Below are 25,853 nucleotides of genomic sequence, written 5' to 3'. Positions count from 1 at the left end.
ACTCCCTGACAAAGGATACTGTAAGTCACATTATCTTCTGCCTGAAATGTCATCTTTTAGGAGAAGAGTGATCCATGCAGTGCCATGCTCAGTTCCTGAGCAACATGTTGCCACTAAGACAGGATACCAATTCTGTGATGGTCACACCTTGTCTTGGACTCTGTTTTGGCCTCAGCGCGAAAACAGCAGCTTTTGTACACTGTAGTGGAAGTATTTACTCTGTTACAAAGGGGAGAACTGCCATGGTAGAGAATGTGTTTTAGTAGAGTTCTGCCATGAGGAGAAGCCCTGACAGGTAGCAGATGCTTCAACTTTCTTGTGTTTCATCCACCTTTAGAAGATGCTGTACCAAACATGAGTCAGAATATTAGTCGCAGATTTTCAGTGAGACAAATCGTTCTCCCAATGTTTGTTACCCTCATTTCCTGCATTAACTCATTTCCTCATTTCCTGTATTTCCTGGTAGAACATCTCCTCCAGCGCTCTTGAAAGGCTGTTTCTGTAAGGGTGGTAGATGCTTGGAAATGATCTTTTCAGATGGATCTTGGAGTTCCAAGAAATTATAGAGTTGCTTTATACACAAGTGCAGGTAGCATATTTCATTTTCCCTTTAAATTTGTTTAAAAAGCCCAGCCTAATAAGTTTTACATCGTATAATTCAACTACCAAAAGAATTACATCTAGAAAAGTGACTTCAGAAACAGTCTTAAGCAAGCTAAGAATGGAAGAATGCATGGAAAAGATAGAGAGTGATCTGTAACTCTGGATATCTTCAAAGTGCATAGGGAACTGACTCATTTATAGGAATATTTCAGAAAATTGTGCGTCACTAGACATGAAGGTTAGAGAACTATATTTGTAGAATGGAATGCTGCATGCTCTGCCCTATTGTGACTCACCAGAAAAGGCTCTTGTGAACATCTCTGTTGGCTGCTTCTGTTGTGGGGATGGTTTGTAACCAGAAAACTGACTGTTCATACATCTCCTTTTGAGTTATGTACAGGGTTACCTTCTGATTTGGTTTTACATGGTGAAGTTCCTTGGTTTATTCAGTACTACTTATAAAAGTCAATGAGTCTCATAAATCCAAGCAGTAAAATAATATCATCCCAGATAAATTTCAGAAAAGTGGAAATTAAATTGCAGTAGAAAAAAAAAACACCAAACAACAATTATACAATCTATCCATTCATGTGGCTGGATTTCAAATCAGAGGTAAGTTAATACCAGGATAAAAACTGCAGTGCTGCTGTTCCTGTTTGCTTTTGTTGTTGTTGTCAAAGGAGTCCATATCTCTAGTACTGGAGCTCGGTTATGCTGAACAATGTAGCGTGCTCATCCTTGCAATGGCAGTTTTTCAGTATTAAAGATGTTAACTGTTAGCAATGTTAAACTTTCTTTTATGCTGAAAAGTTAAAGGGGAAAGTAGAGTTGGATCTTCTTTTTCTCCCCTCTTAGAAAGACTAACTGCAACTTGTTAGGGAAAGCTGTCTGTGAGTGGAGGTCACCAAGGACTAAGTCAAAAGTTAATTAGGCTCATGAAATATTTGTGAGAGAACTAAGATCTGTAGGTAACTTTCATTGCCTACTGAGCACTTCTATCCTAAATTTGCTTGTCTTAGTTCAATATAACTTATTTTTTCTACCATGCAACAAGGCACCCAAACAGACCCAACTATTTCTCCTTCTGGAGATCTGTGAACTATCTTCCTAGTGGTGATATCAGTTCATGCAGTCCTTAAACAGAGCAGGGAAACATCTGGAGAAAACATTTTCATAATGTAGCAGCAATAAGTCATCATTTGTTCCACTTATATCTGATCCACTCTGCAAATCTGATAGGAAGATTTCTCCCTAGGGATCTCAGCTTGCTTCCTTTATTTGTTCACTGAAGACCATGAGAACCACACAAGTGGGGTGAGCACTGTTTGACCTTTGGTAATTAAGATCACTTACCTTAATATGCTTACTAGTTTGAACAGAAGAACCAAACACAACGAGTTAGGACATTTACAGGGTTGGTTTACTTCATGCATGAAATATTGGAAGACAATAAGAAACAACCTTTTAATGATGATTCTGCTTTTGAGCCCAACATGTTTATTTTTTTAATAACTGTCTGTTTTCTTTTTCACTAAGGTGCTCTTTCAGAAGCAGACACAGCAGATGGAGAGATGAATTTCTGAACTATTATCAGCTTTGGAAAACTTCTGTAAAAAGACCATGATGCACCTCCAGAGTCATTATGCTTGGGTCCTACCTAACTCAAGTAAGCTGTATCCAAAAGAGTAACTGATCTTTATTTCCTAAAAATAAGTAGAGAGTTCAGGAAAAGCTAATGTATATGTCAATCTGAACTTTAAATTCTTGTGAAAAAACTTGGCCTCAGAGCTTCAGAAAATAAACATTTTTGCCACGTGGCAATGGTTGTGAAGTAAATATGTCCCGCTGCTCTGATCTTACATCCTGTCACATTAATGTTTCAGAGCACTCAATATAAATATTAAAACTAATAGCTTCGCTCTTCAGCTATTACTCCATCATTCCCTGAAATCATCATAAAACATTCAAAGCCTTTTAGAACATTTACACACTTGAATCTGATGGTGGGGAAAGGAGACTAACAGAGCACAGCTCACAAGCTTAAATAATAGTGGAAAGCTGTTTATGGAGTATGCTTTATTTATTCATCATTTCAACTAAAGTTTCAGTTTTGATGGAGAGGAAAAAAAATCAAAGTATAGCCGTCAAGGGAGAAGGCTGAAATATTGCTTTTCTATATGGTGAACCTGTGTAAAAAAATATGAAAAGAAACAGATTTTCTTTTTCTTTCTTTTTCTTTTTTTTTTTAAAAAAAAAAAAAAAAAAAAAAAAGAGTCCATGAGAATCTCAGTCCAAGGTCAATCAATCTTAGGACTGTGGGTACGTAAACAGCTAATGGATTGTAAAGACACATACCAGTGTTATGAATTTTTAACGAGCAACTCTTCAGCACAGACCCCTATAAATCAATGATGACTTATTGGCTGGATCAATTATGCAAACTTTAAAACATTTAATGACAGGTAATGAACAAGTCTCTGGAGTCCAGCAGTCAACAGTGTTTTGCAGTTGTAGTTACAACTGCTTAAGTGAAAAGCCTGCAGGAAGCCTTTCCTCAGAAATGATTTAAAGCTAAACTGTAAGGTTGTGCTAAAGTGAAACAGCATGGTTGCATTTCTCTTTGTATATAACCTGAAACAGGCTGGTAAGTGGGCGCTGTTGTTAATGTACTCATAGACACATGTATTATTATTATTTTTCTAACGATATATATTTTTACCTTGGGAAATCTGCTTTCTCAAACTTTAAACTTCTGGTTTCTTGCAAGGAGCTGTAGGTATAAATGGGATAATTTTCAAATGAAAAAACGTTATGCTTGTATTAGTAAAATAAATAGTTCTTTCTTAAGGCTTTATTTTGAAAGTTAAGATCAATGTCAAAAATTAATTAGATGAATGAATGATAGACTATTACAGTTAACCAGCACAAAAGGATTGAATGATGTGTGAAGGATGATTAATATATGCAAAGTCCTATGGAATGACTGGTAGCATTATGGTGGTTTAATTGCTTATTCACATTATTATCCAATGAAAAATGAAGCACTTTTTGTGGATTTTTGAATTTAATAGCTATTTTAAATTCTAACCATTAACCTTTCTAGTGGATAATTTAGAACAATTCTGCAGATTACTGGAAAGTTATATGTTAAACATTCCATTCAAGAACAGGTGTATAAATCACTGATCCAAATGCCATATTTCTCTATTAACATAGTTGAGGCTTTACTCAGATTGACTGAGGCCTCCTGGCTAAATCAGTAAATTGGATAAGTATTCCTTGTTGCCATTTGCTTTACTTTTTTAAAGACAATAAATCTAATGAAAGTGTGAAAGAGAATTTAATCTTTGGTCTGAAGAATCAAAGTTTAAGTGTTTTGTAAAATGATAGAATTATTTTATTTGGGAAAAAGAAATGTTATCATCATACGTGTTTTTCATGAGGAAACTGTGGTGAGAGAGCCTCCTAGTATCCTGTGACAATGTACCGGAATCCTAGCTGTTCACACTGGTATAATCTCACATCTCTCATGCTTACAGCCAGCAATGATTCCTGAGAGCTTCCGTCTTTTCACCTTGCTCTGAAAGTTGTTCTGGTGAATGCAAGTGATGAAGGCTTGATGTAGATGGGTGGATACTAGTCTCTAGTCTCAACAAGAAGAGCATTTTATCAATTCAGGATCAAAGTTTGGGATGTGATGTGTACAGTGAATTGCAGTCATGAAAGATTGTAAACAAACTGAATAAGAGTCCAGGAATCTGCAGTAGGGTTTTTTGTTTTTAAAGATAAGCTGTTTCTTTTTGTTATTGATTTGAACACAAATGCGCATTCTTTGCTTGGTGTTCATTACTGTCTCTCTTGAGCTGATAGATGAAGTATGGAAGAGCTACTACAAGGACTGAAACATAGTCTCATTTCACCGAGTCCCATTTACAGCTTCTTTCTTCATATGAAAATGCTGTTTGGAACAATGAGGTCAGTACACGATGAAAAAGTTTCCTGCTTTCTCCAATACATGAGAAAATGCATGACCACTAAAATGTTATTTCTGTACTGATATGGATGAAACTAGTCTTTTAAGCATAGGATCTGGCAAAGTAGTGGCAGGAAGTATTAACAAAAGTGATTGAAGTAACTGTGGAGGCTTCTGGCAAAACGAGGAGTGGCCTAAATGTTGTTTATCACTTCTGATGTGGTGAGGTATATTTGAAATCACAGGATGGTGTCTTATGCATAGGTTTATACTGAGAATGAATCCTTACAGATATGCCTTATTAAACTCTCCCTACACTACTAAATTAATTTCTTCCGTGTTCATCCTTAGATATGTCTGTTAAAATTATCTGTCTTTTTCAAGTGGCAAATGGAGAAATTGTTCCTGGTGCTTCAGAAGCTTGATTGTTTCTGGGAAACATGTTTGTTGTGGTCAACTTTTTATTCTGTTGTCTGACATGATGGCAAAACAGGACATTTAAACAACAGTAGAATGTCTTTGAATTCCTGCTCTTCTGTCTTCAGACTAGCTGCTTATTGAGACCGACATCACACTGTTGTTGTACTATTATCTCCAGTAGCTTCAGCATCTCATGTTTGGAAGTCCTGCTTTTTTATCTGTCAAAACCATTGATCATTCTCCATATTTAGGGTCACTCATGGGCTATCATTAAAATGTTACTACTGATGAAATTTAGGGGCTATTGTTTTTGTTTCAAGTATGAACTTACAGCAGGGGAATTACATACGTTCTAAACACAGATATTTTGATTGTAGAGTGGCTTTGTTAGGAGCATGCTCAGTGGCAGAGTAGTAGGGGTTAGATGAGCAAGACGTTTGCTGCTGAAAGGGTTAAATACCCATCCCTACTTTCTTCTTAGTAGGCCCAAGGGGAGGAAGTTATTCTACTGTTAATATTTGGCATGATTTCTGTATTTGAAGGAGCAGTGGACACAGCTGAACTAGCCAGTTTTTGCAAATTAAATAAGTATAAACAATGATTTACTCATCAAGTTAGAACCATTAGTTTAGAGGAAGAGCTGCCTTAGGTGATGGAAAAAGAAAGAAATGCTGTCTTGATGTGTTGATCCTTCTGGTTGCTTTCTTTTGACTTTGCCTGATAGAACTGAGTTTTTATCAAGACATTTTATATTGTTTTCTTCCTGATTGACACTCTCAGGTTATTCTAAAACCTTGGATCAAGGAAGTTAGCTAAGATGTAGTAAGAGGATTCTTTCATGTTGGAAATTCATTGTCAGATTTGCTACATAAAACATCCCCTCCTTTCACAGAAGAAATAACACCATCTCTTTCAACATCTTGTTTTAGGCTTTTCAGTATATTTCCTAACAGACTGATGGACAAGATAATTTGACTGACACCAACCCAGTTTTTCTTGACAAGACACACACATGCAAAATCTGACAGCTGCCTTCCAAACATTTCTATGCGTATGAAGTGCTAGTAAATGCATCTTGTGTGCTCATCTATATTGTGTGTTACATCAATGGTGACCAAAACCCATGCCCCTTCTTGAAAGCATGAGCTTTATCTTGCCTAATATGGCAGTGATTGAGTAATTCAAGCAAAATGCTAACAACAGTTTGTGGATAATCCACGTGTAAATGTTGTACATCTATCAGTAATTGCAGGGTGTTTTCCCGTTGGACAATGTGGTAAAATAACAAAAAATGTTGCAATTTTATGTTTTGTAGTATTCTGAGAGATTCTTTCCCTGCTATGATGCAAATAAATCCACAGAAAAGTCAATATTTGTATGAGGACAAAATTAGCTTGAGTAACAAAAGAGGAAGTTGTGGTTACCTCTTAGAAGTAGTTTGTGGGTGTTTGAGTGTGTGTGATTTGCTTACATGTTGTTTGGTCTTCCAGAGTAAGATAGTCATGGAAAGTTTTCATGACATAAATTCTGCCAAATTCAAATCCAATTACTGCTTGGGGGGGGGGGGAAAAAGGAGAGTTTCTTTTGAAGTTGAAATATGTTAATAATTTTTATTTTGTATATAGATTTTAAATATCCACGTTTTGTGATTTCAATTGAGGAAGGAAAGTACTAAAAAAAAAAAAAAAGTGCAGGGAAGATGTGGATGGAGCCCTATCTGAAAAGGTATTTTACCCAGCTCAAAGAGAAATTGGAAAACTTATGGGAGAAAAATGGAAAGCAAAAGTTACTGTGTGATATGCAGCTTGATTTTCAAAGCAGCAAGCTTTGGAAATGAGTGTTTTGCTTGCAGTCTGATGTTTATCTTAACTGCAATGCTGTGCTAATGTGAAGAGGTTTATTTGCACATACTTCTTTTTCTTTTCTTTCCTTTAGATTTCATTGGGAGTTAATTTCTGAAGTTATTGACATTCTAGTAAACCACATTCTTCCCTTGTAATAAGCCTGGTAGCAATCAGATCTCCAGTGCTCAGTTTGGCAGTGTGTTTATTTTGCCTTTTTGAAAGCACATTTTCGTACTTGTTTATGTACTTCAAAAGTAGTTACAATAAAGAAAGGGTCAGGAGATGATGACTGTACTTCACAAAAGAAACAGCCATGTGGAGTTGCAAGACTTTATTGAGGTCTGTGCTGATGCGAAGTTGACAGAGGAGGTTGAACAGTATATTGATGTTTCAGTATTTTTTTCCAATGCTCTAATGAAATTACTGTCACTATTTTCTGAATGTTACATATGCTCTCTATCTTACTGTCATCAGGACTCTGTTAATCTTACCTTCTCCCTCATCCAGCAGTCTTCAAATGTTTATAACTAGGCAGTTCATCAGTTGTTTTTGCCTTTGACACAATCTTTTGCTGATATGCATACATATCTTCTGATTTCACTGGATATTTCCAAAATAAAAAAAAGAATAATAGGAGAAACCAAGCTGAGAGAGAAAACTGTAGTAGTAAAGTTCTTTTCCCTACTTTTTTCCCCCTAAGCTTATATACTTTTTGGACACTGATTTCATAATTACATGAATTTGAATTTAACATAGGAAGTGTCTATTATACAAGCAAGACAACTCAGGTTTTTCAGTGCTAACTTGCTGAGAGGTGGGGTGCATCTTCTTTCATTTTCAGCAGCCTTAGCAGGGTGGCTTGTAATAACTACTTGTGTTCTATAGAAAACTCCCCTCAACTTCCTTCACAGTGTCAAGGGCTGCTGACTTAGATATTACAAAATTTCTGCACTCCTTCTCCAGCCCCTATCAATTTTTTGTTCGTTTCTCCTCTGCTGGAATTAGCTCTAGTTGTCTCTGTCTAAGTTAATTACTTGCAGCCTTACATTGCTTTTCTCTCAGTGCCCCAGTGCAACTTTACCAAGCTGGAAGAATGTATGCTTGAGATCTAACATCTCTCCAGCCAGTGCAAGGGCATGTATTGAGGTGGAGGTTGCCTCTGACCTCCCTAGAACATTACAAAGGTTCATAGACTTTCAGTCTCATAGTCAGGCAGGAAACCACAGTGCTTCTTTGCCATTAGCTGTGTGCGTGCACGATGATTGCAGGAGATGACCCTCACTTTCATCTGCTTTCAAAGCACTATTGATCATAGGAAAGACATGCTTATTCCCATGTTTTCATAATGGACAAAGCACTTTCTCCTGTGCACTGCTAGGATTTCTCATTCAGCTTCAGTTGCATTCGCTCATTTTTGTTTTGTTAGTTTTTGTGTATGAAATGTTTCTTGTTATATAAAAACTTGCAGTTCTGAAATTCAATCTTGCAGTTGAATTGCTCTGATGAGGTTGTGTCACAGGATCATCCTGGAGCAAAAGGTGTTTGAGATCTTATTCCTGTTCTCCTACTGGGTCACTACTGTCCTACTGATCACCTACTGGGTGATCTGGGTGATGTTATTCATATTATCATTGACACCTGTGCTTCAGCTTAAATTTTGTAGTTGCAAAAACGTGAATGTCCTACATGGAAGAGGAGAAGAATAATGTAATGGAAAGGGCAGGACTGGAAAAGGATGAGTAAAAGTATATTTGTCCTAAGAAATGTAAACTTCAGATTGAACTTTAATCCTTTTTCATTCAAGGTGGAACTTTGCCTCTCTTTCTTAGATTCTGTAGTTTGTTGTGTCTCATCAAACAACTTGAATCAGGGAAACTAATTCCTGAACAACTTTTAGTGTCTGAGTAATCAAAAAATTAGGTAGCATTAACTCCTGCCTTGTGCTGAGACTTTATGCTGAAAAGTATCCACAAACATTTTTGGTGCCCAGCACTGCTTCACTGTGCATCAGGGATTCAGCCACTTTCAACACAAAGAACAACAACATGGTCTGGCTACTCCCCAGCAATATAAACTTTACAGTCAATTTGTGCGAAGATCAGTTGCAATCTGAGTGGACTGCAGAGGATGCACTTTTTCACAGATCTGGTTTTCCCATGCATAACGAGTGCATAAATAAATTAATTCCTGGAGAAAGAAGGCCACCAAAATGAGCTGTGAGTTGAATACATTGTCCCACTGTAGCTGGATATCTCTCTGTTAGCACAGATTTTGAAAAAGGATCCAGGTTTGACAATATATAAAAAAAAGCCCCCCAAAAAAGGCCCAATGACTAAGACATCTAAACATAACACACCAACATGTCCTTCACTGTTTAATGTACACATCTCCAGTCAAACCACATCTAGTCTACATTTTTCTATACACTAGATTTTTTTATGTCTTTCTCCATCAAATTTAAGAGCTGTATTTCAAATATGTGGATTTTTCTGAAGTATTAATGTCACCTGTTGCTTTCACTAAGTACCATCGAGTAAATATGATCTAAAATGGTATCTGAGAAGATTGTTTTCATTCTTTCAACTGTCCTGCTTTCCAGTATTTGTCTTGAAAAGCAGGCACTGGAACTAGGCAGTACATTTTGCAGCACAATTGTTCATTAAAGTTTTTTGGGCTACGGATCTCAGTCTCAAACCACTGAATCAAAATAATAATAAATGTTAACAAAGTAATTTTGATACATATATCTTCAGTTAACATCTGGTAATAAAAAGTATGAAACCTATATCCTTGCTTATGCTTTGTAATGCATAAAGCCATCAGAATGCAACGTGCCTGAGCAAGAAAGCAGTCTGCTCTGAGGAGCTTGCAGAACTGAGACCTGCTTCTGCAGTAGAGCCATGTTTATTCATCAAATGGGGAAACTCTCCCTGTGTCAGAGATATTATCTGCATTAGTCATCAGTACACGCAGTAAGTGTTTGTATAGTCAGGCCATCAGCAGAAGATCTCATCTGGAGATTTGGGGGAGAGCTACTTTCTTTACTTTGGCTCTGTGAGATGAGTGTTAACTTCATCTGAATTCAAACTTCACATTAATGATAATCTGATCTCTAATAGTATGATGACCTCAGTCTCATTTTGATTCATGTTTTATTTTTTGCTTCTGTACATCATTTTGGTAATATCAATACATCTTTCTCTCTCTGTTGCCTACTGTTTACCACAGTTCATTGACTCTTTCCTACCACTCTAGCAGTTACCAGAAGGTCTTTCTTTAGCATCTAAGATCAGGTTTTGGTACCTAAAAATTAGAACTGATTTTGATGGAAATTAGCTTACAAAATAATAATAATAATAGGAGGAGGAGGAGTAATGAGGCAGAGCAGAGCAAACTGCAGATTTAAGATACGCCAAGCATGTGATGTTCTTTTGCAGGATTCAGAATTTGCAGACCAACACAAAAGATTACTGGTAAGTTCTTCAGTAAAGGTTTGTAGAGCAAAAGGTTTCTTTGTGCAGTCACCAGAAGCTCTGAGTGACTTACTGCAGGCCCAGCAGCTCTGAATGGCTCTTGCTCTGCATGGCCTAATGAGGCTGTTTGATCAGCTGATAGACCTAGCCTGTACCCTGCACCATCCCAGTACTGGGTCAGTGCTCTTTTAGTATCGCTGTACAGCTTGTGCTCTGCTGTGTAGCCATACTCCTGGTGATCCAGCTGTCAGTGCTGATGCTGATTTAGGGACAAGGGATCAAATCTTGCATATTAAGCCCAGAGGCTCACTTCTACCTCTGTGGCTATGACTGACTTGCATGAACCTGACTTGAAGTTACTCATGTTCTGCCTGGAGAAACTGGTCTTAATCCTCTCTAGGTAAAAATATCCTTTCTTCTTTTTAACTTGATATTGTTTGCCATATTTCTAGACATGGTCACTTTTGCAGCAGGTGATTTATACAGTTCAGAGCAATTTATTCTTCATCTTAGGTGAATCAAAATTTCCTAAAAATCCTTTTACTTGAGATAGAATGTAAAGTTTTCTCTGACAACAGAAGATATTTTTCTTTCATTTTTCTAAGGTTCGTAATATTTTTTAGATATAGTTGAACTGTGTTTAATAATTGTATGATTTTTTTCCTATAAATATTTATTTGTGTAGGTTTTAGCCCAATAAATGTAATTTGCTTAAATAAGATGCAATACTATAATATTATAATACTGCGGACAGGTAATTTTCATCACTTAATTTCTTTTTGTGCCTAACAAGTGTCATATTAGATAGCTGAAGAATTTAATAAGTAAGTCTTAATTCATTGATGGCAGTAGTACTTTTAAAAAATGTGGTATACCCAGGAATATTCTCAGTTTCATAGACATGAAGGGGAACATCCCAAGTTAATTCAGGACACTAAAGAAGAGCATTATTAAGTGCTGACAACAACAGCTAAGTGGGTGGCTGACTCTGATGATGCTTTATTTTCAAGAATCCTTGTCTGGAGACATTTCTGGTGCTAAATTTCTGAAGGATGACTAGGATTTTAGCTGACTGACTTTTATTTGACTTTAATGGGAGATCTGCATTTTAAAACACTGCACAATATTTTGAGAAGTTCCTCATAATGTCCAGACTAGCATTATTTCAAGTCTGTCCTTGGCAATGGCAAATGATGTTATTAATATTCAGTTGTTGCAAGATGGATTCAAACAGTGGGGGATGGGGGATGTTCTTTGGCACAGATCTTGGTTGTTAAGAAGGTAATAAACCTTCCTTGTCTCTGATTTTATAACGGACAATAACCATTAGCTGATCAACAGAAGAAATGTCAGGTGTGGAATCAATGCTGATAGAAAAATATTTCACCTGTTTACGTTTACGAAGGATCACTGATAAAACCTTTGATCCCATTAAGGATATAAACTCTTCACATACAGTCGATGACAAGTCTGATGAGCTAGCTGAGCTCCATCAGCCTTGCTGTGCATAGCGAATGTTCAGCTAAAAAGGGATCAAATTGACTCACGAATTTCAAAATTCCGAGGAAATTACCATTGTGAGGTGACCCAGTTTTTTGATTAATGTCGTGAAAAGACAGGTCTCACTGAGAAATAAACGTAATAATGTCAACCACATGCTTAAGTTCTTCTCTCCATTATACACATTCACTTTCAAATTGTTTTGTCATTTTAGCATAAACTGTACCACTTGCTTTCATCTGAGAAACACAAGCTTAGCATAGTTCTGTGCAGAAATCAAAGATGAGCATGGAAAAAAGACCCCTCTTTGCCTATTGAATCATTGATCAGACAAGCACAGCAGATATTTGCATGGATCCTTGGTAGTTAGGTCTCAGTAGCTGCCTTAGATAATTGTTGGAAGGGAAAGAAGATAAGAGGAAAACTTAGGTGTTTCATTCATTCATTTTACAGTAATTTCAGGCTCTCTTACCCACTACCCTCTCATATCTATTCTTCTTCAAGCACAGTAGGATTAGCAATCATTTTAAGCATTGATAGTATTATTCTTTAGGGACCATCTAGTTTAAACCAGGACTAAGGGATCGTGAAATGATCTGCTTTGCCTTGGTTACAAATGATAGCATTGAGGGGGAACTGGTTGTCTGGGCAAGGAGATGACTAAGAAAGAGGGTGAGAAGCAGAGCAAAATTTCAGATGTGATGTCTGATCTGGACTGAAGAGGCTGATTTCACACTATCATTCTCTCCTCAGAAACTAACTTGACTGATTTGAAAAATCTGTGTGCAAGTACTGCAAACTATAAGACCTTTAGGAAGTCTTCACGGTAACCAGGCAATGGTCTGTCGCTGTCTATCATTTGGAGTCATGGTGTTCCCTCCTCACTGCCTTGGGGAGATGTCTAATGTTTCTTTTTTTATTTTTATTTTTTCCTTTTTTCCTTTCTTCCAGTATTTTCAGCTCTTCCAGCTCTCTTTTCTCCATTCTTGCTTCCCCATACAGGTGCAGAAATCCTTTTGTGGTACAGAGGGACCAACAGCAGAACCAAGGAATGTGGGGAAAACTGCCTCTGCATCAAGAACATCAGATATTTTCTCTCCTCACTGAACATCCTGCATTCTCCCCTCAGGACTCAAGAAAAGCTCAGTGGAGAAGGACAGGTGAGTACGACCAGACAAAGCAGGAGAGATTTGCTTTAGAAAGAGCTTGGTGGCAAAGTTGCTGTTGGCTCATGGACTTATGACAGTCAAAAATATCTTTATTGTAAAAATAGAAGTAATGCAATTTTCTATTTTTGCCTTAACAAGACTGAACTTTCAGATCAGATGGAAAAAAGGGGGTAAAAATTCTCTCAAGGTTCAATAAGTGAAAACAAAAGGAAGAAATACAATAATGTACAACCACAGCTCTTCCCAATGCTGCAGCAGCATCTGTTAAAAATGCAGGACACTTAAAACTGTCAAAGAACTATAAAATTTTGCTTGACCCACAAGATAGTCCACATCAAAGAGATGATGGCTTCAGCTTTTCGGAATAGATTCATGTTAAGTAATTAAGTATCGGTGCCTGTGGACTCCAGCTTCTTCCTCTTCTTCCTTTCCTCTGCTTTTTCCCCAGTGTCTACCAGTTATGTTAAAAGATAGCATTCAGCCCTCTGAGGTGCTCATTGGCTTTGATCGGTGTTTTAAGCAACACTGTGATGGGCTGTAGCAAGAAAAAACAGTAGCCTCTGAAGGTGAACATAAGGTGGGATAAAAACTGAACAAAAATATGGCTTCGTTCTCTTTATAAATTGCAAATTCAAGTCCAAGGTGTGAATAGCAAAACTTTCAAATAATAAATGTGTAGACAAATTGTTTGGATGCGCAGTAAGAGCTATTTTGGAAGACATAACCAAACACAATGTCAGGTAGATGTTGCAGCTGTGAAGAAATAGGCTGCCCCGGCTGCATGTCTTTTCAAAACCAAAACAAAAGATTTTGTGAAAAGCACTGTGTCATGGTAACAGTGTTACCTTTTCACTGCCAAAGTTAATTTTGCTCTCTGAGGCTCTCCCAGTGTCTTGTTTCACAGGAGAGTATGTTGGAAAGAATTTTCAGTTCTTCCCATGATACTTGCTTTCAGTGGGGATTCCCTCTTTTTTACAGACACAAGAAGCTAATTTATGCGTGCTGTAATTTGAGTGGCAGAGGTTGAGGTGGGAGAGAAGGAACTCCAAAGAAGTTAACGTCCTCTTTGTAGTTAACATTAAGACAAACAGGTTCACCTACCATGGGTACAGAGAATTTCAGCTGGTTGAACTGCCTGTATTTCTCTCTTAAATAAACAGTAGACTAGACAAGTAGAAATCATTCCCCAGATGTTACAAGTGCTCTAAAATCTGTTTGAAACTATCTAAATACTTTACACTTCTTATAAATTCATATCTCGATCCCAGAAGAGGATCCAGTGCACTCACCATGGACTAATAAACATTTAGAAAAGTTAAATTACTTAGAGATATTTAAGTATCATACAAGTACGTGTAAAGTGTAGAAACATTTATCAGCATGAAGTCCAACCTGCAAAGGCCTTTGTTTATTTAATTGCTTTTTGTTCTCCCATTTAATAAAGAGGATTATTTTTTAACCTTTCCAGTTCCAGGCAGAAGTACAAATTCTATTGTAGCAGACTGGAGGAAGAGAAATCTTAAACCAAGGGCATTTAATCACCTGCAGAGTGAGAGAGGCTGAAAAGAAAAATGAATTCACTGCCTTCTAGATCTGTCTGTGAACAATTTATGTTTGAACTTCTCTTAAATAATTTTCGGCACAATATTTCTGGTCTAAAAGTATATGAAATAGCGTCTGAAACCAGCCTTCTTTTGCAGCACTGAGAAGTCCTCTTTCTGAGTCCTTTATGTTTTCCCTTTATGTATTCTTTCATGTTGTGCTCTGCTTTCTGATGGGTGATACGTGATGAGGAATTGGGAAGCGGCAAGCTTTGTGGCCCTGCTGCCAGTGTGCTTCATACATTGCGAAGAAGCAGACCCACATTATAAAACCAACTGAAAACCACGGTGGTACCTCTCTAAAAAATGTAATGGACTGTACTGAAAGCCTAACTCTGACTGATGTGAGGTTTGGGACTTTATCCAGGTAAGAATTCATGCAGCAATGAGCACAGATAAGGCAGATGACCCAGAGTAGGGCCAAACTGTTTACCAGCAGATGTGTTTTTGAAAATCTTCCTTAACTGGTCATGGCAGCGGAAAATACCCTGCTGTTAAACGCATCTGCAATCCACTGCGCTCCCAATCCACCTACAAAAATTCTGACCTTTAAAGAAATGATGGAGAAGCTGGTGATTTTTTCCATGGCATTGAAGCTCAGTCTATTTTAGGCTCCAAGGCAATTGCAGCCCTTTTTGCTCCCTATTTCACATCACTTTTAAGTCTTGTTCTGGCCACTATGAACCCTTCAGCACTTCTCCCTGTGCAATCACTCGAGTCAAGATCTGTGATTTGTGATTTGCAGATGACATGTACATTTCTTGGCTGATGGCTGTTAAGGCAGTTTGCAAACCTAAGGCAATAAACTGCAGGGATGCATTTGGATCTGTTTTGCCATACTAAATTGCCATTCTCATGCAAATGAATAATAAGTTTCTCATTATTATGATTGAAAAGAAGCTGTTGTACATTTCCAATGTTGTGAATTTCTGCATTAATATTTTAATGAAATCATTTTGTCAATTTTCATCATATACCATCTGTAGATGTGAATATCATATTTAATTAGTCTGTGTATCAGAAACAGTGATGCAACTTGCTGAATAGGAAAAGGGGAAAAAGCCCTAACAGTTTCTGCATTCTCCAAATGTAAGTCCTTTAATCCTTTCAGTATGGAAATCTGTTACCGAGCTGTAGAACACCGTTACAATTCCTAAAATGTTAACACAATTATTTATAAGTTTCTGATCATCTTTCATTTAAATATTTATAAAATACGTACTGGGAAGTGTGTACCTTTTAGAAAACTCAGTTTCTGTGTCATTTTCTTAAAATATTCACTTCTGCTCCTCTTAAAAGATACCTAAAAAGAAAACCTGCTGGATTTTGTTTTAAGTGACACCATAAATGCACAAACACAACATAATTTAAACAGAAAATACTATCATTACCATCAGAAAGATTACTACGGTTCATTGTTCAGAGAGCAAGAAACACAAAATGATTATTTTAAATACTAAGTCTTAGCTTGAAAAAACCAAATGTATCAAAGTGCTTCAGTGTTAATGTGCAACCTAAGGTCTACATATTGTATAAATTCCTAATCCTGTCAAAATGCAAGTCTGAAGATTAGCAGAATGTATAATAAATGTGTCTCTGTCATTACAAATAAAAATAGTATTGCTAAATCAAGTGTAGCCCTTTATAAATGTAAAAAAGCCCAACTTAAGCAGATTTGCACTTTATAATTCTACAGCTCTGAGGAGGAAAAAAACAAGATCGACTAAAGCAGATTCTCCATTTCTCTGATATAAATCAGTTCATCTGCACACACACAAAAAGCCACTTGGCATAGATTTCTTTAGCAAATAACTTAATATTTATTGAGATTTCTTGTATATTTAATTATTAATATCAGCAGTGTTACAGTATTTCTATGAGGTTGCTATTACTGACCCTGTACCTGTTGGTTTTTTTTCCCCTCTTTTTTTTTTTTTTTTTTTTTCTTTCCTGAACCATTAAAGCATGGCACTTATCAATTATTTTGCGTCACAAAGTCGAAGAGACTTATGGTTTCATTGCCTGCTGTTGGTTCTCTCACTGTCAGCATTTCAGGGCTTGACTTACTGTCATCCTACAAAATATTGTACAGTTTAATCGCATTATTCTTAGTGTTTTTGGTGCATTAGCAATAAAATTATACAGGAATACTATTTCTTAATGGATTAAAATGAGTCTTTTAGAAGTGTTTAATGAAGTAAAAAGAAAATACAAACAGTGTATACAGTTCTTTGTTCAGCACTAGTTATGACCTGGACACAGCAGTGCTACCTTTAAAAGGTATGGCATTTGAACAGTTAAGCGTAGAGTATTAATGGTACTTCCATATACAGAGAATTTATATTGTGTTAATTCTTCCTCAGTGATGTAAAATGCATAGAATACTTAGAATATTAGGGAATGGTTGAATTAGAAATGTGCTCTTTTGTGTTGTGTGTATTATAAATATGAAGAATGTTAGGAATGATGTATGAACTCAAACCGTTTATTGAGTCATTACCCTTTTTCATGTTCTAAAGTAGAAAATAAGTCAATAATTATCACTCTTGTGGAAAAATTATTTTCAGGCAGCTTTTTTCCTCTCACACCTTTTAAATAAGCCAGCCAACCAGAGGAGTCAGAGTGAGTGAAGTCAGTAGAAAGCCGCAAGATGCAGTATTATTGAACTTGGTAGTAAAACTCTCGACTGACTTCAATAGAGGCAAATTTCTCAACATTTTCAAAGGTGCCTGGAGGGTGTGCATCACCAACTTAAGGAATTTTAAGGAGGTATTTCACACTGCGTGAAAATTTTATCTTTCAAACATCCAGAAACTGAGTGAAAAAATAGCTGGAATAACAAGCTCTAAAATAGGGCAGCTCTTATTCCTTAATGATCAAGCCAGCACCGATCTGCCTTTAGTGATCAGCTGGCATGTTGTATTAGATTTGCACGTTCTTAAGTGTACTGATCCAGACTCTGAAGGTCTTACATGCTCAGCAACCCTCAAGCCATTGAGGACAGCGGGAGCTCTGCTAGAGTCAAGCCCTCAGGAATAGGCATAGAATTTCCTCTTAGGCTCATTATTTCTTTCACTTGAAGAACTAAAAACGACTGAAAGAATTAACTGTATCATTTATAGCAGAAGATGTATTTTCATTATCTAAATCTACAACTAAATCAGGAGTATCTCTTGCACTGAGTTTCTTGGACATGGGCTATTAACATTTATTAGGCAGGAGTGTGTCTGGCTCTGATACATATAGGCACTGAGAGAGGAAGTACTGGAGACTGAGTTTAAGAGCACAGCACTGTAATTTCTCTGTCATTATTTTCTGATTATAAATTCACCAGGAGACTCTCAGGAGTCAGGTTCCTCCCTTTGTATGCCAAGGAACTTCTTCCTGATGCCAGTTGTTTGTGGAAAGAACACATCTGCCTCTCCTTTTCCATCTGAGAACAGAGGCATTGCACAACCAGTGTCCTTCCACCCTCGCACCTCTCTAGAGGTTCACAGATCCTCCCTGCAGAGAAGAATGACTCCAGCCATTCAGTGGAGAGGAGGAGAATCCCCAGCTTGGAGAGGTGACATCCATTTTCAGCCTTTCTTTCACCCTGCTGTTTCAGCAGAGGGACAGTGGATTCTTAGCCTCTTCAGTTATTGAAGAGGATGTAGATTGTCTTCTACAGTGCAGACTGTAGGAGGCAGAGCAGGTTGTTGAATATGTATGGCAGGTAGCACAGTAATACTTCTTAATTTACTATCCAGGTAATTCTTGTATTTCAAGTTGCAGTATGGCTGAGAGAACTGCATATGGCTCATGAACAGATGTTCAGCAATAAAGCAAATCTATGGATATATCTGTCTATGGTCCAGGTCAGCTGCAGGCAGTTCTTTCTCTGTCTCCCTCCAGCGAACAAGCTCTTGGGGAGCTTGAATGACCTTGTGAAAGAGATCCAGATTTTAAGGCAAATATACCATCTATGCTATCAGGGGAATAATCCCCAACATTTCTGTTTGTCCAGCCTCTTTGCAAAAGGATCTGATGGCATGCCAAGGTCTGCTCTAAATTAGAGAAAACCTTGTCCATGCATTTTATTTAGGAAATGGCAGCCAAATTATAGTCTTCCATGGGAAAAGAAGAATACAAATGAGTTTTGAACTTGGGTAAGCATAATAATCAAAGATATTGTTCTGATATTCTCAAAACTAAAATATTCAAGTGTTCAAAATATTTTTATTTTGAAATTTTGAAGACTTTTTAATATGAACGTAAAACAAATAAAAACAAATGAAAACAAAAAGAGTGCTAGAACTATATCCAAAAGAACTGTTCTGGTTAATCCTAACCAGAAATGTCTTGTCTATATTAATCTTTCTGCCTATTACTTCATGCTAAGATTGCAATTAAATGATTGTTAAATAGCACTGCCTGTTCAAAAGAAATCCTAAGATGCCACCATAGTTAGAATCAGTGCTAAAGAACCTATATTTAGCAGAAGAGGATTCTGGGTTTTGACATATGATGGATACATGTACACAGTAATTAAAAAAATAAAACAGGTAAGTCTTTAAAAGGTGTCAAATGCTTTAGCTTTTCTACAGTGCTAATGTCTTCATTAATGACCACTGAAGTCAACAAAAAACCTTTTCTTCTTGTGTACGTTTTAGATACGACTCTGATATTTTCCTTTTTTTATTTTTTTTTTTATTTTTTATATATATATAAGAAATGCTGCCATGTCACTGGTAGCTCTGACAAGCAGAGTATAATAAGCAACAGATTCACTGAGAAAATACTTCATATCTGTTAGAAAAAGTTGTCAGTTTTCAAGGAGATGATGCATGATTTAGTTTTGTTGGTGAGTTATGTATGCTGGGTTTCACATTGAATCTATCACTGAATACACATTTATCATAGTAACAAGAGAGCACTATTTAATAGAGCTTCTAATATTCCTTCTCAAGATATATATGGTCATAAAAATACTTTTTTTTTTATCATCTACAATGAATCTTTAAGTATGTTGTATTCATTTCCTTATTTAATTAATACTTTAATGAACAGCAATCAGAGAAAGCATGATGGATGAAGAAGATAAATGTAGCATTGAAGAATAATCTGGGGATTAGCTCTAATACGGTGATTGTTTTCTTCCAGCATGCTCTTTAGTGTTGCCTTTTACCCCAGAAAAGCTTTCAGATCACAGCTGCTTCTATATTGATGAGTATGGGGAACAGCACAAATTCTAGCTGTGGATGTTCAATCGATCTTATATAGGTAAAATTGCCACTCTCCAGCTGATTAATGTAATGATTTTAGTTTGTGCCAGTAGAGCTGTAACAGAAATCCACTCCTGTGCAACTAATTGTTTAAACCAAATACATATCCTTGCTTCACAGGATACTTATACCTATATTTTACAAGACAAAATTATAGTTTTTGAAAAAATGATGAGGAAAATGGTTGAAGTTTACTTTCTGTTAGCCAAGGACCATAGCTGCTTCTTGCCTTCTTCAAATGTAGTCTATTTAATCTCCTGTAGTGTGGGAAATTATGTTCAAAATCTCTGTGATCCTCTGTCCCTAGTAAGTTATGCAAGTAGTGACAAGTATACACCATAAGGTCTTGCAACTATATCTGTAATGTGTGGCTACAGACTGTTGATCAAGAGAGCCTAGAAGAAAAACATTATTTTCAGGTGTGAAAAACTGTCACCTTTATCAAATAATTTCTCTTGTATCTCTCCCAAGGCATTGTAGCCTATTTAAACTTGGGAGGTTAAGTTTGTAGCATTCATTATGACTGAAAATTTAGTTCACACAATCATGATGTTCTCTTTATTAAGTGTTACTGTTAAGCAATCTTAAAATAAACACAATATAGCTGGCCTTTTGAAAGGTTCACGGGATGTTTTTTTCCCCAGTCCCTTAATTGTGTCTGCTTTTTGTGACTCTGATATGCAAACTAATGTTGCTGCTACATGGTTTATTTGCATCATATTATCTGACTTATCTATGTATATCTTACAATTTACAGTTATGTCTGGTGCATATAATTTAAATGCTCAGCGGTAATGTCTTTTGACAGAACTATGGCTTGAATCTTTGGTTAGTACCTCTTTTCGTGAACCTCAAAACAAATCAGAAATACATTCTGGCAGATAGCGTGGCAGTTTTACTGTACCTAGCAAAAATGTGTTCTCTGAGACTCTTCACCCATGTCGTTATATGAATTATTAGATAGAATAGCAAGTTTCAGATACTCTACTAAGAGATATCTGTGTATCAATATACCTGTTCTAAAAGTGTCTGTCTCCCCCATTAGTCCTCTTGAGTACCTTCAGCACCACTTTATCTCTACTCCTTCATGAATATTTAGTTGCCGTTCTTTAGGACAGGTCTTTTTAATGTTTTGAAATATCTGATGTCTCAATATGTAAGACATTGGACAGGGTATTAACACAGCCATGGTTTTCTGTAGCTGAGCTTGAAAAGTCCTAAAGGGAATCTTCAGTTAAACTTTGGGTAACCTAAACCAGAAGGCAATTTGTTAATCATTATTCCTTAGTTCTCTGGATGTAGGTCTTTTTTCGCAGTGCTGAGTTATCAAAGCTTAGATTTTCAGAGACCCTGATTTCAGCAAGTGTTGAACTTCTGAAGCTCTATACAGTAGATTAATCCAAGGGGGGAAAAAAACAATCCCTGCAAGGTGTGGGAGACAGATTTTTCTAAGGAAAAATGAAGAGGCCTGTTTCACCTGCTCCTCCATTCATAGAATGGCTTATGTTGGAAGATGCCTTAAAGATAATCCATGATTGTAGTTTAAATCCCCCTGCCATGAGCAGGGTTGCCACCCACTAGATCAGGCTACCCATCCAACTTGGCTATGAGCACCTCCAGGGATGGGCATCCACAACCTCTCTGGTTATGCCATTCCAGCACCTCACCACCTTCTGAGTAAAAAAATCTCTCCTCTCATAGTTAAAGCTATTTCCCCTTGTCCTGTGACTGTCACACCATGTAAGTAGTTGATCTCCCTCCTGTTAATACACTCTTTTCATGTACTAGAAGGCTGCAGTAAAGTCTCCCAGATCCTTCTCTTCTCTGATCTAAACAGGCCCAGCTTGCCTCAAACTTTCTCCATTTGAGAGGTGCTCCAGCCTTCTGATCATCTTCATGGCCCTCCTCTGGACCAACCTCAACAACTCCACATCCTTCTTGTGCAGGGAGTCCCAGGACTGGATTCCAGTACTCCAGATTTGGCCACAAGGGCAGACCAGATGGGCACAATATCCTTCTTCACTCTCCCCCTCATTTGGTGTAGCCCATTCTATTGATCACAAAGCCCATTGAGAAAGGGTGACAGAGATGTTACTGACTTTTTCAGTAGAAGTGGGAGATGAATTAGAAACCTTAGTATTGAAAAGGACTTTTTGAAGAATGTCAGGTGCTTGTAGAAGAAAAAAAAACAACAACAAAAAAAAACAGTTAGCAATGTCAAAACCTGCTGTGATTCTCTAGAAATGCATTTGATGCATTGAAAATGTCACATCTTCACTCCTGGAACCTAATGCAATTATGTAGGGGAAAAAGGGATAATTGTCAACTTGCCACATGTGGCAACATCAAGGTCAATGTGGCCTGATGGTTTTCAGCCAAAGGCTCCCAGTAATCTTTAAAAAACTAACAACAGATCATAGAGGGTTTTTTTTGCTCCTTGTGAGCCAGGAGAGCATGGGACATCAGCTGCAATAGATGAGAAGGTAACAGGTAAAATGAACAAGGGTGGGAATACATCCTCCTTTGGTTGCAGGACTTCTCTACTGAGATACAGTAGTTGTGGTAAACCATTTACTGCCATCAAGAGGCAGCTATGAGAAAAGAATATGAAATATACTATTCCTTATCTGGGAAACATGCAGCGTATTCCAGTGACCAATTTATTATTTTCACCCAGTCCAGCAGCATGGAAGGATGCATCAGGGATCTGCCTTTCTGTGCTCTGAATAACTTAAATTGAGCTGCAACATGTGAAATAATTGAGCTGACAAGAATTTACAGCTCTAGGTGGAGTTTCTTATTTCTGTTGGGTTTGTGAGTCATGACAATAAGTTACCACATGAGCATGATGCAAAACTAACATGCTCATTTCTTTCTCATTTTTCATTTTCATACTGTTTTATGACTTGGTTCAGCATGGCCCAGGTCTCTCAGGCAATAGCCGCTACAATGATTAGGTATCATTTTTAAAAATTAGAGCAGCAGACAGATCATACTAGCCATGCTCTTTCATTTTTTACTCTGATCTTCACATTGTAAGTCCCGCATGGCTTTCAGAAAGGCCTGTCTTGTTTAATGCAGACTTTGTTGGTCTGTAATTTATTTTACTTAATTATTTATGGCTACATTATGTATATTAGCTGCACTTGTCTAAATAACAAGGGTTACAATGGAAGACTGCCTGTTCAGAGGATGAAATTCCTATTACTTTCTGCATTTCTTAAGGTGATTTTGTGATGAGATTAGATTGCTGTTTATTGTTCTTCTGCTTGTTTGTAGCAGCAACACTGGGACAACAATAAGAGGAGGCACAGGCAGAACATACAGAAATGAACTCAGAATATTGGATCCATGTCCTACTTGTGAATGCTCTGGGAATGACACGGAGATTTTCTAGAACTTTTTAGTAAAAATCATGTTTAAATCAAGAGCTCTTTTTATTCCTTACTGTGACAATTTTGAGACTCTTGATATTTTCTATTCTATTTTTCATTCATAGAAATGAGACTATTTATAACATAGTAAGTGGAAACTTACCCCCCCCAAAAAGAGAAATAGACTGGAGGGCTGGTTTCTTGTCTGACATATTCTTTTGTCTGCTTCTTATTGCTAGCTAACATTTCTCAGCCATGGCAGGCAGCTAGCAGACCAAGTGTGGGTTAACCATTTTAATATTTATTGATAGGAAAAATACCCTGAGCACAATTTTAATATGGTTTCCTCGGACATAAGGGCATCAATGGCTCTATAAAATGTAAATACATTCTTAATTACCTCAAGTGCCCCTCCTGCCGAATTGGCTCCTTTACGTGAAACACGTCTTGCTAGTAATGAGCACAGATATTGCTAATGGACTGTGAAGGGCAAGTTGTGACATCTTTTTTTTTTCTTTTTTTTTTTTTTTNTTTTTTTTTTTTCTCTAGATTGACAATGTGTAGGATTCACTTCTCTTTAAGGAAAGTTCTCAGGGATTTTTCTCAATAAGGAGGCTCTTCCAAAATGGCCATCAGCAATACCTTATTTCTGACCATTCCTGTTTCTCGAAGTCTGCCTTGAACCCTCACCGTAAGTAAAAGGAGACAAAAGCACTTCAAATGTGTTATGTTTTTTCTTCTTTTTTGCTCATTTTTTTTTCTTAAGTTAAATATTGTTCTAGAAGTTTCTTTCCTTTTCCCACTCCCCATTCTTGCCTCAGAGACAAACTCCATTCTGCTTTTCAGCCTCTCTCAGGGGCTTTCACACTAAGCTTGTTCATTCACTTCTTAAACTTTAAGGTGGGTGTTGTGCCTTGAAAATCTTTAGTAGGAGAAGCCTAAGTTCTGAGATATAATAGATGCAGCAACTGGATTTGGAATAGAGACTGAATGAGGAATTTGGTGCGGGTATCTTCATGGAAGGAGCTGTAAGATGTGGGAAATGGACTTTGCAAATTTTTTTTCAGAACAGTGGGAGACTGCCTTGAGGCTGCAGTGTGAAAGGCATGGGCAGGGAAGAGAATAGGGGCCACTGTGCCTCCTTAGATAATCATGGGCAGAAAGGAAATAGAAAAAAAGAGATTCTTTACCTCATTCTGCTGCATACTGACTTATAGAATGTGTGCTGACATTTTAGAATTGTGCTTGGCTTTCTTGGAAAAGTGCGTGAGGAGAAAATGATAAAAAGATCTGAAACCTGCTGCTTCTTAGGAGGCTGAGATCTATGCCTGGCTTGGCTGCATTGTTGCCTGCAAGAATGGTCCATGTCTCTTTAAGCCTTGTTGCCTTAGATAAAATAAAGTGTAAACAAATGTAGGCTTGGAATGAGATGAGTGAGCCTGATTGTGCAGTAATGCTTTGGTACGGTCTCCGTGGGGGTAATGAGGGTGAAAATAGTTCATATGTTTAAGGTGCATCATCATTTCTTTGTGAGGTTTTGTATAATGACAGCAATGGACAGCAATTCATTCACCCTGGAAGGTCTTTCTAGCTTTCTGTTTAATTGTGAAATACAACTATTACTTCTGCTTCCACTAATAATAGTGTTAAAGTGAACTCACTAGCTATGAAGCTCTCAAATGGTGTAGCCACAAGTGGTGTGGAGATGTCTGCACTTAAGGGAAAAAATATGTATGCTGTTACCAAGAGTCTGAAGGGTAATGGAAACATGAAGTTACTTGAGCCTTGTTCATTGCTGCTATCTTAATGTCTTCCATACACTAACTGCAGTGTCGCTGATGCTGATGATCAGAAAGATACAGTGACAGATAAAGCAGTGCCCATTTTCCCACTTCCAATCTTTGCTCAGAAATTAATGATCCATCTGGAAAGCGGGTAGAGCAAGAGGAGGAAAAGAGTGCATCACAGAGTGAGCTGCTAAAGACTTCCTAAGTATTTCTGATGTTTGCTCTTCGACTTTAAGAATAGGAATATTTTAGAAGAAGTGACTTTATCATTGTTTTGTAGTGACCATTTTAATAGAGTTCTGGCACCCTGTAATCTATGTTATCCTGGACAGTGATGTCATCTATCCTGTTACCGTCTCTTTTGCCTATGATAATAGTGCTGTGATTTGAAGTTCTATGGTGCTTCTCCTGGGGTGACTTGGGTGTGACTAGGTCATGCTACACTGACCACAGCACACATGTCCGTGACAGTAGAGACAGAACCAGGGTAAAAGACCTCAAGAGGGAAAAATGTAGCAGAATCTGGTGCAAAAGAGCAAATGGGCTTGGAGAACTTGCTGAGTCCTTTGGTGCAGACTGCACGCCCAACACACCAGAGAATCCAGTGTTGGAGAATATTTAGTTTTTCAGAAAGAAAGTAGATTTGCTTTTTCTGCTCCTGTGCTAAAATCAAATATGAATCTCATTTACTCTTTCCTCTTCTTCCCCTCTCTACAGATATACATACAGAACTTGGTAGTAGGAAGTTCATCATGCACCACAAAATTAGCACATCTGTAATTTATATGCCTTTTAACTTCCAGTTACATTTCAATAACAGAAGAGCTAAGGGTCCTGGCAAATCA

The 25,853-nt window shown here is 37.3% G+C and overlaps 1 long non-coding RNA gene across 1 annotated transcript; it reads left to right on the top strand.

Annotated features, from left to right (window-relative positions):
• The first annotated feature begins 921 nt into the window (after nt 1-921).
• LOC107317387 lies at nt 922-23,907 on the top strand. The gene is made up of 5 exons (XR_004308217.1): nt 922-1,215; nt 2,140-2,269; nt 4,474-4,578; nt 12,816-12,973; nt 23,771-23,907. It is a non-coding gene; the product is annotated as an uncharacterized LOC107317387 (long non-coding RNA).
• The last annotated feature ends 1,946 nt before the right edge of the window (nt 23,908-25,853 follow it).

The sequence above is a fragment of the Coturnix japonica genome, chromosome 8 (genome assembly GCF_001577835.2).
Source record: "Coturnix japonica isolate 7356 chromosome 8, Coturnix japonica 2.1, whole genome shotgun sequence".
In the NCBI taxonomy this organism is placed as follows: Eukaryota; Metazoa; Chordata; class Aves; order Galliformes; family Phasianidae; genus Coturnix; species Coturnix japonica.
The sequence above is the reverse complement of the archived record's forward strand: the minus strand, read 5'-3'. Positions and strand labels throughout refer to the sequence as shown.